This window comes from Diceros bicornis, chromosome 5 (genome assembly GCF_020826845.1).
Source record: "Diceros bicornis minor isolate mBicDic1 chromosome 5, mDicBic1.mat.cur, whole genome shotgun sequence".
NCBI classification, from domain to species: Eukaryota; Metazoa; Chordata; class Mammalia; order Perissodactyla; family Rhinocerotidae; genus Diceros; species Diceros bicornis.
Window position 1 is genome coordinate 50,777,530 of NC_080744.1, and position 13,783 is coordinate 50,791,312.

The 13,783-nt window shown below is 38.9% G+C and overlaps 1 long non-coding RNA gene across 2 annotated transcripts in view; it reads right to left on the bottom strand.

Annotated features, from left to right (window-relative positions):
- Positions 1–9,034, bottom strand: part of LOC131406101 (uncharacterized) — a 170,190-nt gene extending 161,156 nt beyond the window's left edge. For both annotated transcript variants that reach the window (XR_009220058.1, XR_009220059.1), the window contains exons 1-2: positions 8,974–9,034; positions 6,142–6,185 (exon numbers count right to left, since the gene is read on the bottom strand). This is a non-coding gene — a long non-coding RNA (uncharacterized LOC131406101). The remainder of the gene's footprint in view (positions 1–6,141; positions 6,186–8,973) is intronic.
- Between the last annotated feature and the right edge of the window lie 4,749 nt (positions 9,035–13,783).

Below are 13,783 nucleotides of genomic sequence, written 5' to 3' on the forward strand. Positions count from 1 at the left end.
CATTGATCTATGGGTCTGTTTTTTATGCCAATACCATACTGTTTTGATTACTATAGCTTTGCAATATAGTTTGAAATCAAGAAATGTGGTGCCTACAGCTTTTTTTTTCTTTCTCAAGATTGCCTTGGCTATTCAGGGTCTTTTGTGGTTCCATACAAAGTTTAGGATTATTTATTCTATTTCTGTGAAATATGCCATTGAAATTTTGGTAGAGATTTCATTGGATCTGTAGATTGTTTTGGGTAGTATGGACATTTTAACAATCTTAATTCTCCTAATTCATAAGCACAGAATATCTTTCCATTTATTTGTGTCTTTTTCAATTTCTTTCATCAATGTCTTATAGTTTTCAGTGTACAGGTCTTTCACCTCCTTGATTTAACTTAAACCTAGATATTGTATTCATTTTGATACAATTGTAAACGGGACTATTTTCTTAATTTCTCTTTCTGATAGTTCATTGTTAGTGTATACAGATACAGCTGATTTTTCTATATTGATTTTGCATCCTGCAACTTTACTGAGTTTGTTTAATTCTAACAATTTTTGGTGTAGTCTTTAGGGTTTTCTATATATAATATCATGTCATCTGCAAATAGTGACAGTTTTACTTCTTTCTTTCCAATTTGGATGCCTTTTATTTCTTTTTCTTACCTAATTGCTCTGGCTAGAACTTCTACTACTATTCTGAATAAAAGTGGCAAGGGTGGGCATCCTTGTATTGTTCCTGATCTTAGAGGAAAAGTTTTCAACTCTTCACCATTGACTATGATGTAGGTCATTGGCTTGTCATATATGGCCTTTATTATGTTGAGGTACATTCCCTCTAAATCCCCTTTGTTGAGAGTTTTTTGCATATATGGATGTTGAATTTTGTCAAATGCTTTTTCTGCACCTATTGAGATGACCATATGATTTTTCTCCTTCATTTGTTAATTTATTGTATCACCTTGGTTGATTTGTGGATGTCGAGCCATCCTTGCATCCCTGGAATAAATCCCAGTTGATTGCGGTGTATGATCCTTTTGGTTTGCTAATATTTTGTTGAGAACTTTTGCATCCATATTCATCAAGGATATTGGCTTGCAGTTTTCTTTTCTTGTAGCGCCTTTGTCTGGCTTTGGAATCAGGGTAATAGTGGCCTTGTAAAACAAGTTTGGAAGTGTTCCCTCCCCTTCTAGTTTTTGGAAGAGTTTGAGAAGGATTGGTATTAATTCTTCATTAAATGTTTAGTATAATTCACCAGTGAAGCCATTTGGTCCTGGACTTTTCTTTGTTGGGAGGTTTTTGATTACTGATTCAATTGTCTTACTAGTAATTGGTCTGTGCATATTTTCTATTTTTCATGATTTAATCTTTGTATGTTGTATATTTCCAAGAATTTCTCTATTTCTTCTAGGCTATCCAATTTGCTGGTAGATAATTGTTCACAGTAGTCTCTTATGATCTTTTCTGTTCGTATAGTATCAGTTGTAATGTCACCTCTTTCATTTAGAATGTTCTTCATTTGAGTCCCCTCTCTTTTCTTGGTCAGTCTAACTAAATGTTTGTCTATTTTGTTTGTCTTTTCAAAAAACCAGCCCTTGGTTTCATTGGTCTTTTCTATTTTCTTTTTAGTCTCTATTTCATTTATTTCCCACTCTGATCTTTATTTCCTTCCTTCTGCTAAATTTAGGCTTAGTTTATTCTTCTTTGTCTTTATTTCTTGAGGTATAAAATTGGGTTGTTTATTTGAGATCTTTCTTTTTCTTCATGTAAGCATTTATTACTATAAACTTCTCTCTTAGAACTACTTTTGCTTCATTTCATAAGTTTTGATATGCTGCATTCTCATTTTCATTTGTCTCAAGATATTTTTTTTTTTATCTTTTCATTTCTTCTTTGACCCATCGGTTGTTCAGAAGCATACTGTTTAGTCTCTTCGTATTTGTGAATTTTCCAGTGTTCTTCTTGTAATTAATTCTAGTGATCAGAAAAGATGCTTGATATTCAATCTTTTCAAATTTATTAAGAGTTTTTTTTTTGTGGCCTAACTTATGATCTATCCTGGAGAATGTTCCATATACTTGAAAAGAATGTGTATTCTGTTGTTGTTGGATGTAAATATCTATTAGGTATATTTGGCTAACATTTAGTTTAAGTCCAATATTTTCTTATCGATTTTCTGTCTGGAAGATCTATCCTTTGATGAAAATGGGGTATTAAACTCCCTTACTATTATTATATTGCTGTCTATTCCTTCCTTGAGATCTGTTAATATTTGCTTTATATATTTAGGTGCTTTATGTTAGCTGCATAAATATTTACTGTTATATTTTCCTGATTATTTGAACCCCTTATCAATATATGATGACCTTCTTTGTCTCCTGTTATAGTCTTTGGCTTAAAATCTGTTTTGTCTGACATAAATTTAGCTACTCTCCTTTCTTTTGATTCCCATTTGCATGGAATATCTTTTCCCATCCCTTCACTCTCAGTGTATTTGTATCCTTAAAGCTGAAGTGAGGTTTTTGTAGGCAGCATATAGTTGGGTCTTGATTTTTTTATCCATTGAGCCACCTTATGTCTTCTGATTTGAGAATTTAGTCCATTTACAGTTAACATAATTTATAGAAATGGACTTGCTATTCTCATTTTGTAAATTGTTTTCTAGTTGTTTTGTAATTGCTTTGTTCTTTTGTTCCTCTCTTGCTCTCTTCTTTTATGACTTGATGATTTTCTGTAGTGTTATTCTTTGATTTCTTTGTGTATCTACTATAGGTTTTTGCTTTTTGGTTATCACGAGACTTGTATAAACCATCTTATAATAGTCTATTTTAAACCAATAACAACATTACTTTGAAGGCATAAAAAAGCTCTGCATTTTTACATCCCCCACCCACATTATATGTTTATGATGTCACAATTTCCATATTTTATGTTGTGTATCCATTAACAAGTTATTGTAGTTACAATTATTTTTAGTACTTTTATCTTTTTGTGTATGTGTGAGGAAGATTAGCCCTGAGCTAACATCCAATGCCAATCTTCCTCTTTTGTGCTGAGGAAGATAGGCCCTGGGCTAACATCCATGCCCATCTTCCTCTACTTTATATGGGACACCGCCACAGCATGGCTTAACAAGTGGTGTGTCAGTGCATGCCTGGGATCCGAACCTGCGAACCCCAGCTTGCCAAAGTGTAGTGTGCGCACTTAACTGCTATGCCACCAGGCTGGCCCCAATACTTTTATCTTTTAATCTTCATACTAGAGTAATAAGTGATTTGCCCACCACCATTATAACCTTACAGTATTTTGAATTGAACTATGTATTTACTTTTACCAGTGAGTTTTATACTTTCTTAGATTTTTCTGTTACTAATTAGCATCCCTTTGTTTCAGCTGAAAGAACTCCCTTTAATACTTCTTGTAAGGCTGATCCAGGATGATAAACTTCTTCAGCTTTTATTTGTCTGGAAAACTCCTTATCTGAAGGACAGCTTTGCTAGGTAGAGTATTCTTGGTTGGCAGGATTTTTTTTTTCAGCACTTTGAATATATTATGCCATTGCCTTCTGGCCTACAAAGTTTCTGCTGAAAAATCCACTGATAGTCTTATGGGGGTTCCCTTTTACATAATAAGTTGCTTTTCTCATGTTGCTTTTAAGATTCTCTCTGTATCTTTAACTTTTGACATTTTAATTATAATGTGTCTTGGATGGATCTCTTTGAATTCATCTTATTTGGAACTCTCTGGGATTCCTGGATCTGTATGCGTGTTTCTTTCTCCAAGCTAGAGAAGTTTTGTCATTATTTCTTTAAATAAGCTTTCTGCACATTTCTCCTTCTCCTTCTTCTTCTTCTTCCCCTATAATTCATATATTGGTCCTCTTAATGGTGTCTCATAGTCCCTTAAGCTGTCTTTACTCTTTATCATTCTTTTTCCTATTTGTTCCTCTTACTGGATGAACTCCATTGCCCTGTCTTCAAGTTCACTGATCCTTTCTCCTGCTTGATTTAATCTGCTGTTGAATCCCTCTACTGAATTTTTCAGTTCAATTACTGTATTCTTCTGCTCTATGATTTCTATTTGGCACTTTTTTGTATTTTCCCTCTCTTGAAATTCTCATTTTGTTCATGCATCGCTCTTCCGACCTCAGTGAGCATCTTTATGACCATTATTTTGAATTCTATCAGATAAATCACTTATCTCTGTTTCATTAAGATTTTTTTCTAGAGATTTATCTTGTTCTTTTGTTTGGAACATATTCTTCTCTTTCTTAATTTTCCTTGATTCTCCATGTTGATTTCTGCACATTAGACTGAAAAAAAACAACAACAACAAAAACAAAAAACCTCTCCTTGTCTTGACAGAGTTGTCTTGTGTAGGAGATGAACCTCCTCTATCAGCCTGGCCCCAGCTCCTGGTTGTCTCTCAAATCTTCACAATTGTCCAAGCTGACTGCCTTGTTCTTAGTGGTTCCCAGTAGCTGAGGGTATACCAGGAACTGTCAGTGTCCCAAAGTGGGGGATCTCAGTCAGCACTTAGATGCAGGTTTATTAGAAGGCAGACCCTCAAGCAGCAACTGGGAAGTAGGTACTTAAGCCCCTTCCAGGGAGAAACTAGGAGACAGGTATTTTTGCCTTCTTTTTCTGCTCTGGGACCATATGCATAGCTGCAGGAGGGTGTACCTCTGCCCTTTAAGAACAACTTCTTTGTTTGCTACTGTCCTGTGAGACTCATGAATGCAAGCCCTGTTAGCTATCAGAGCCAGGAGATCTGGGGGCCCATCCTTTGGGCACAGCACAAAAACTGGGGCACAGATGTTTGTACAAGTTCCTTTGATGGTGATTCTGGCAACTTTGAGTGGGCTATAGGGAGATGGCAGGGGAAGTGTCACCAGTTTCTCCAGTCTCCAGGGAATGCAGCTAGCCTTTAGATGTGTGTTAAAGTAAAAGCCTGACTCTCAGGCAGCAGCTTTCAACATATGCAGACGGACTCCTTGCAGAGAACAGTAGGGAGATGGGTGATTTTGCCTGCTTCATCTACACTGAGCCCAGAGAGGATAGCACAGCAAGGGCTCTGTTAACAACTGCTCCTTTCTTTGCTATAGTCTTGTGGATCTTGTGGACACAAGTCTCATTGGCTTTCAGAACTAGGTGTTTTGTGGGCCTGTCCCTCAGGTGAGAATCTTAAAATTTGGGGCACCAGATGTGTAGTCCAAACCCTTCCCTCCTCAGGGAAAAGCTGGGTGCTGGGAGTTTCTTCCCAATTATATGGCACTGTGCCATGGGTGGGGTTTATAGCAAGAATGTGTCTCAGCCTTTCCTACCTGTTTCAATGTGGGTATTTTCTCATTCACCTGATGTGTAAGCTAGTTTCTGGATTTCTTTCAGAGGTAACTGCTCTCTGTGTAGCTGCACATTCAGCATGTCCATGGGAGGAGGGGAGTTCAAGAGCCTCCTATGTCACCATCTGGTCAACCTTCACCTGGTAGCTTTTCAAAAAGTATCAATGACTAGGGGCCCGCCCAGTGGCATAGTGGTTAAGTTCATGCAGTCTGCTTTAGCGGTCCAGGGTTCACAGATTTGGATCCCGTGTGCAGACCTATGCACGTCTCATCAAGCCATGCTGTGGCAGGCATCCCACATACAAAGTAGAAGATGGGCACAGATGTTAGCCCAGGGCCAATCGTCCTCAGCAAAAAGAGGAAGATTGGCAAGCGATGCTAGCTTCGGGCTAGTCTTCCGCACAAAAAAAAAAAAAAAAATACCAATGACTGGGCCTCAACCCCAGATTCTCATTTAATTGGCCTGGGGTAGGGTCTTGGCATTGGTTATTGTAAAGCTGCCCCAAATGGTTCTTATGTGCCATCAGGTTTGAGGCTCACTCTCTGGATGTTCCTGTATCTCATCCTCGACTGTTTTGACCCAAATCTTCCTGGATGTCTAATCTCTAATTAGGACTTCCCATCAAGTCAAAGGAATGGAGTTGCTTAGTAGGCCCCACATTATTTCTGAGGTTCCACTTAACTCACATTTAGACTGAAATGTTACCATGTGTCTATGCATTCGGAGAACATGATTTTAGAGTCCTTTCCACATCAGTTGTTAGAAAGATGAACAAATAGCATATCAGGCATCTTCAAAACCCACTTCTCACCTTAGATGAAGCCTGAGGCTTCTTAGCATCAGAATTTTCAGCCCCTGAAACAAAGATATAACTCTTGTTGGCAGTAATCCTGACGGCCTCGGAGAATTTAAGAATTGCCGCAAGAGCAATAAATAGCTATTAAATAGTCCTATAAAACATGAACTATAACTAGATAAATATACTCCCAATGATTCAAATTTCTCCAAAACATGAATTATTTTGTTGCTAAATGAGCCAAACTATGCCTCACATATAGCAGACACAAATTAAACATTTTAAAACCTAATTAATAAATACTGATATTGCTCATAAATAAAAGGTGTTGATAAAATTTCAAAATCTTCTTTGGATAAGAAGATTAGCATGGATTTCAGGGCTAAATGAACATTTCCTCCAATAATTATAGTATAATTACTGGCTTTACTGTACTAATTTAAGGACAGTAATTTTGAAAACCTTCATTTCATTAAATTTACTGTCTTAATTACACTCAACCTGGGACAGATGATAACCTGTCAGTCCTGGAAGAACTGGTAAGAAAAAGTATCCAACCATTCTAGAGTTACAAGAAAAAATAAACTATTCCATAAAACCTATCCTTTTCTCCAGGTCACTTTTTTACTGCTAGATTTTTTTCCCTTGAATGAATAAACATATACTGAGCATCAACTGTGTGCCAGGCATCAAGCTGGATGCTGTTTAGGATATCGGCTAGTGATTGAGTCAGACAGAGCTTGAATCCAATTTCTGATAGTTTTTAGTGACATAGAACAAGCTATTCAATTTCTCTTACTCTCAAGTTCCTCATCTACAAAATGAGGAATAATTTATAGGGATGCGAATGAGAGACTATAGGTGATGCACCTGGCTGAAATAATGATATCACTGGATTCTCACAACTCTGGGTTAGGTGGTACCATCTGTTTGCAAATGTGTGCTCAAAGGTACTGAGAGGTTCTGACCTGGATATTTTCTCCTTTGAGATGCGCTCCTTACACAAATTTTATTTCCATTGTATATCCTTCTAATTTATCTTCTGGTAATACTGCTTGTGTATCTTCTAGAAATGGGGAAACTATATCTCTACAAAGTCAAAAAGCTACTAGCTCTGGTGTTTTGGCAACATGAAGAATCTGGGAGTACTGAAGACAAACTCAGTGGACGATACAATGTATGCACCTATAGTTTTACATAGTATGAGTGAGTACATTGTATCATCATTTGCTTTTGAATGGCGAAGCCTTTTAATCAGGTGGACTGCCTTTAAAACTTGCTCACTGCCTACATCGCATTTCCTCATATCAGAAGAGGAAATATGTGACAATATCATTAAGTACACACTAGAAAACTGTGTGAGGTAACTCACTGACTGGTATACTTTCATTGGTGTTCCTCTTAAGAGTCCATGATTTGGTGTCAAACCAAACATGAACACACTTTATTGGAATATACTAAACAAAGCAGGTACTTAAAAGTTGGTGTTCTAAAAACAAAAACAGTTCCTCAAAATACCAAGGGACCAGTCTCCTGTATTTTTGGTGTTAGTTGACATTCCTTTAGAGAAGCAGTAGCCTTTAACAGATTCTCCCCAATTAGTTGTTTTTATTTCTATTTTTAGACTCTGTGACTCCTGAGCAAAGCAAGTTCTGGGCAAACCTTCTCTAAGAAACTTGCCGAAACAGCTCATGTTCAGTCCTTCCTGGGATTTCCTGACATGTGAATGCCCCAGCCAGACCCAGAAATGCAGGTTAATCTATTACCATTACACAATTAGATCTAAGCAGCAAAATCAGGTATGCAACCCAAGGCGAGAAGCACTGCTCTTCAACTAGTCTTCCCAACAGTGCAGATTTGACTAATGTCCAAGTCCTGTCCATGTATCTCTCTGCTGGCAATTTGTTCCTAACATCTTTCAAGTCACTGGTTATTCAAAAAGTAAACTGAAGTAAACATAGCATACGGCTACACTCTCACTTTCCACTTGGAAAGTGTGACTCCTTAGGTGACTTCTGAGCATCTTCCATGCACCAGGTACTTAATCTGTGCCTGGGATAAGACAGAAACAGTCCCTGCACTCTTGGAGATTATGATAGAAATGGGTTGCCTGGATTTGCTAGAGGATGGGGATGTCTACCAGTCAGTATTTTTGGTTACACATTTTGACAAAAGAAATTTATTGGCAGGATCATAGGGAGGCGAAGGAATCAATGAGAAGCTAGAGAACCAGATCAGATAACTGGTACCCTAGGGAAGGTCACGTGGTAGAGACATCACCTCCAATCCCACAAGACAGCTTCAAAAAAGATACAAAATCCAGGGAGAGAAAAATCGGGCAGAGAACTCAAGATGGCGGCGAAAGCAGACTCTGAACTCACCTCCTCCCGTGGACACAGCCAATTTACAACTACTCGTGGAAAAATTACCCCTGAGACCGAACTGAATACTGGATAAGAGAAACTCCTGCAACAACAGATATCTTAACTGAGGTAGAAGAGGCAGAAACTCCCTTCTGGAGAGGAAAAACGCCGCCTTCCCAAGCCGCCAGCTTCACGGCCGCCGGGAGCAGCCCACAGGTACGCAGCCTCCCTGGAGGAGCAGGGCCCTGAGCCGGGGAGCGCCGCCGCGGTGGGCATTTTGTGGACCCAGCACAATCGAGACGAGTGGCATAATATTTGACTGTGCCTGCTACTAAAACATTGGGGAGTACCCCCAGAAAACCCAGTTCACAAAGAAACTAAAACCGGTTCTTAAAGGGCCCACGCGCAAACTCACCCATTTCAGAAAACATCCTAAAATCACCAGAAAGAAAGGTGCACAGTGCTGTGGTGAAGAGAGACTCACCTAATAGGCCCTGAGTGCATCTCGGTGAGGGGTGAGACCTCTCCAGGGACTGGGACATTGGCGGCGGCCATTGTTGTGGCCTGGTGTGGGCGTGCTGACACAGACGCCATTGCAGTTCTCCCTGAGGCCTGCTAGCCCAGGGTCTGCCCCACCCACTAGAGCACTGATTTAATCCAGCTCAGCCAGGGCGGGCAGCCCACCCTAGAGACTGGCCCCACCCAACAACAAGCCCTCAGGCAACTCGTGGGCCTGCATAGATTGGTGACTGGATTCTCTGCAGCCTGGCAACTGAGCCGACTTCAGCAGGGCAGGGTGTCCACAAGGAGTGGGTGGAGAGTGTGGGGCGGTGGCGGAGTGGGTAGGGCTCCCGCCATGGAGAGACTGGGTCCGCTTGGGGAGGTCGGGGTGCGCACACGGGGCAGGACTGTGTTGACTGTGTGTGTGGACCTGTGGGTGGCAGGGCTTGTCAGCTACAGACTTGTGCTTCTCAAAGACCCACATAGGGGGTTTGCCCCACCTTCCAAAGCCTGAAACAATTGGGTGCTCCTGTGCCTGAGGCCAGCCCCACCCAGCTGCAATCCTCAGAGAGCTAACAAGAGACCTAATAGGCCAGAGGCTTACAGCAATTGTAAGGCCCTGAGCCTAACAACCTGCCACGCTGGGGGCCTACTCACTTAAAAGAAATACTGCAACACAAATGTGGTATTAGAACTTGCAGCCAACTGTGCTGGGGTTCCCCACACCTGATAAAGAGACTGAAGGGCCCACAACAACTACAAGCAGCTGAGCATTACAACAGCTGGCCAGGAGCATAACTCAGGCTCCCTGGGCGCCTACAGGGAGAGCAAACAGGCCACAACAGAAGGACACACGTAGCCCACATAGGGGTCACCCCTGGAACATTGAGAACTGAGGGAAGCACACTGGAAGCCTCCTAAGGCATCACATATATAAGGTCACCTATCCAAGAGCAGGAGACATAGCTGACCTACCTAATACATAGACACAAGCACAGGGAAAGAGGCAAAATGAGGAGGCAAAAGAATACATTCCAAGTAAGGGAACAGGACAAAACCCAGAAAAGGAACTAAGTGAAACAGAAATGAGCAACCTACCTGACAGAGAGTTCAAACTAAGAGTGTTAAGGATGCTTACTGATCTGGGGAGAAGAATAGATGAACTCAGTGAGAATGTCAACAAAGAAATGAAAGATATAAAAAAGATATAAAAGAAGAATACAATACTGGAAATGAAAAATTCATTAGAGGGACTCAAAAGCAGAGTAGAGGATACAGAAGAACGGATCTGTGAGCTGGATGAAAGACTAGAAGAAATTACCCAAGGTGAACAAGTAAAAGAGAAAAGAATTAAAAAGAGTGAAGACAGTCTAAGGGACCTCTGGGACAACATCAAGCACACTAACATCTGTGTTATAGGTGTCCCGGAAGGAGAAGAGCGAGACAAGGGGGCAGAGAATCTATTTCAAGAAATAATAGATGAAAACTTCCCTAACCTAAGGAAGGAAACAGACATCCAGGTACAGGAAGCACAGAGAGCCCCAAACAAGATAAACCCAAAGAGGCCCACACCAAGACACATCACAATCAAAATGTCCAGAATTAAAGATAAAGAGAGAATCCTAAAAGCCGCAAGAGAATGTCAAGTTACATACAAAGGAAACCCCATAAGGCTATCAGCTGACTTCGCAGCGGAAACCTTACAGGCTAGAAGAGAATGGCACGATATATTTAAAGTGCTAAAAGGAAAAAACTTACAGCCAAGAATACTCTACCCAGCAAGGTTATCATTCAAAATGGAAGGAGAGATCAAAAATTTCCCAGACAAGCAAAAATTAAAGGAGTTTCTCACCATGAAACCAGTGCTACAAGAAATGTTAAAGGGACTGATTTAAGGGGAAAAGAGAAGACCACAAATAGGAAAAATTATCTATTTCCATGATAAGAACGTAATGGATACAAATGCACAAAAAAGAGGTTAGATATGCTTTCAAAATCATAAAAGGAGGGAGGAGGGGAGTTCAAGAGTACAGCTTTCAGACAGAGGTCAAACTAAAGTGACCATCAATTCTGTATAGAAGAAGAAAGGAACAGAGAAGGACTACTAAAACACTGAGAAAAAAAAAAAAGTTAAAAAATGGCAGTAAGTACATACTTATCAATAGCTACTTTAAACGTCAATGGACTAAATGTTCCAATTAAAAGGCATAGGGTGGCTGATTGGATAAAAAACAAGACCCATATATATGCTGCATACAAGAGACACACTTCAGACCTAAAGACACTCACAAACTGAAAGTGAAGGGATGGAAAAAGATATTCCGTGCAAATGGCAATGAAAAGAAAGCTGGGGTAGCAGTACTCATATCAGACAAAATAGACTTTAAAACAAAAACTGTAAAAAGAGAAAAGGGCATGACATAACGATCAAGGGAACAATCCAACAAGAGGATATAACACTTGTAAATATCTACGCACCCAATGTAGGTGCACCTAAATATATAAAGCAATTATTAACAGACATAAAAACAGAAATAGACAGTAACACAATAATGGTAGGGGACTTTAACACTCCACTTACACTAACGGATAGATCATCCAAACAGAAGATCAATAAGGAAACATTAGCCTTAAACGACACACTAGAACAGTATATATCTACACTAGTAGATATATACAGAGCATTCCATCCAAAAACCGAAGAATACACGTTCTTTTCAAACGCACATGGAACATTCTCCAGGATTGATCACATATTAGGCCACAAAACAAGTCTCCATAAATGTAAGAAGATTGAAATAATACCAAGCATCTTTTCTGACCACAACGGTATGAAACTAGAAATCAACTATAGGAAGAAAATCAGAAAAACCACAAATACATGGAGATTAAACAAAATGCTACTGAACAACGACTGGGTTAACGAACAAATCAAAGAAGAAATCAAAAAATACATGGAGACAAATGAAAATGAAAATACGACATGCTAGAAATTATGGGATACAGCAAAAGCAGTTCTAAGAGGGAAGTTTATAGCGATACAGGCCTATCTCAACAAACAAGAAAAATCTCAAATAAACAATCTAACACTGCACCTAAAGGAATTGGAAAAAGAAGACCAACAAAGCCCAAAATCAGTAGAAGAAGAGAAATAATAAAAATCAGAGCAGAAATAAATGAAATAGAGACCAAAAAAACAATAGAAAAAATTAATAAAACCAAGAGCTGGTTCTTTGAAAATATCAACAAAATTGACAAACCTTTAGCTAGACTCACCAAGAAAAAAAGAGAGAAGGCACAAATAAGTAAAATCAGAAACGAAAGAGGAGAGGTTACAACAGACACCTCAGAAATACAAAAGATTATAAGAGAATACTATGAAAAGCTATATGCCAACCAATTCGACAATCTGGAAGAAATGGATAAATTCTTAGAATCATACAACCTTCCAAAACTGGATCAAGAAGAAGTAGAGAATTTGAATAGACCAATCACCAGTAAGGAGATCGAAACAGTAATCAAAAAGCTCCCCAAAAATAAAAGTCCAGGACCAGACGGCTTTCCTGGTGAATTCTATTAAACATTCAAAGAAGACTTAATACCTATCCTTCTCAAACTCTTCCAAAAAATTGAGGAGGGGGGAAGCTCCCTAACTCATTCTATGAAGCTGACATTACCCTGATACCAAAACGAGACAAGGACAACACAAAAAAAGAAAATTACAGGCCAATATCACTGATGAACATCGATGCAAAAATCCTCAACAAAATACTAGCAAATTGCATACAACAATACATTAAAAAGATTATACACCATGATCAAGTGGGATTTATTCCAGGGATGCAGGGATGGTTCAACATTCACAAATCAATCAACGTAATACACCACATTAATAAAATGAAGAATGAAAATCACATGATCATATCAATAGATGCAGAGAAAGCATTTGATAAGATACAGCATCCATTTATGATAACAACTCTGAATAAAATGGGGATAGAAGGAAAGTACCTCAACATAATAAAGACCATATATGACAAACCCACTGCTAATATCATCCTCAATGGTGAAAAACTGAAACCTATTCCTCTAAGAACAGGAACCAGACAAGGATGCCCACTGTCACCACTCCTATTTAACATAGTACTGGAAGTCCTAGCCAGAGCAATCAGGCAAGAGAAAGAAATAAAAGGAATCCAAATTGGAAAGGAAGAAGTGAAACTGTCACTATTTGCAGATGACATGATTTTATATATAGAAAACCCTAAAGAATCCACCAGAAAACTTTTAGAAGTAATAAACGAATATGGTAAAGTTGCAGGATACAAAATCAACATACAAAAATCAGTTGCATTTCTGTACACTAACAACAAAGTAGCAGAAAGAGAAATTAAGAATGCCATCCCATTTACAATTGCAACAAAAAGAATAAAATACCTAGGAATAAACTTAACCAAAGAGGTGAAACATCAAAAACTATAAAACATTTCTGAAAGAAATTGAAGAAGACACAAAGAAATGGAAAGATATTCCGTGCTCTTGGATTGGAAGAATTAACATAGTTAAGATGTCCATACTTCCTAAAGCCATCTATAGATTCAATGCAATCTCTATCAAAGTTCCAACAACATCTTTCACAGAAATAGAACAAAGAATCCTAAAATTTATATGGAACAACAAAAGACCCCGAATAGCTAAAGGAATCCTGAGAAAAAAGAACAAAGCTGGAGGTATCACACTCCCTGATTTCAAAATATACTACAAAGCTATAGTAACCAAAACAGCATGGTACT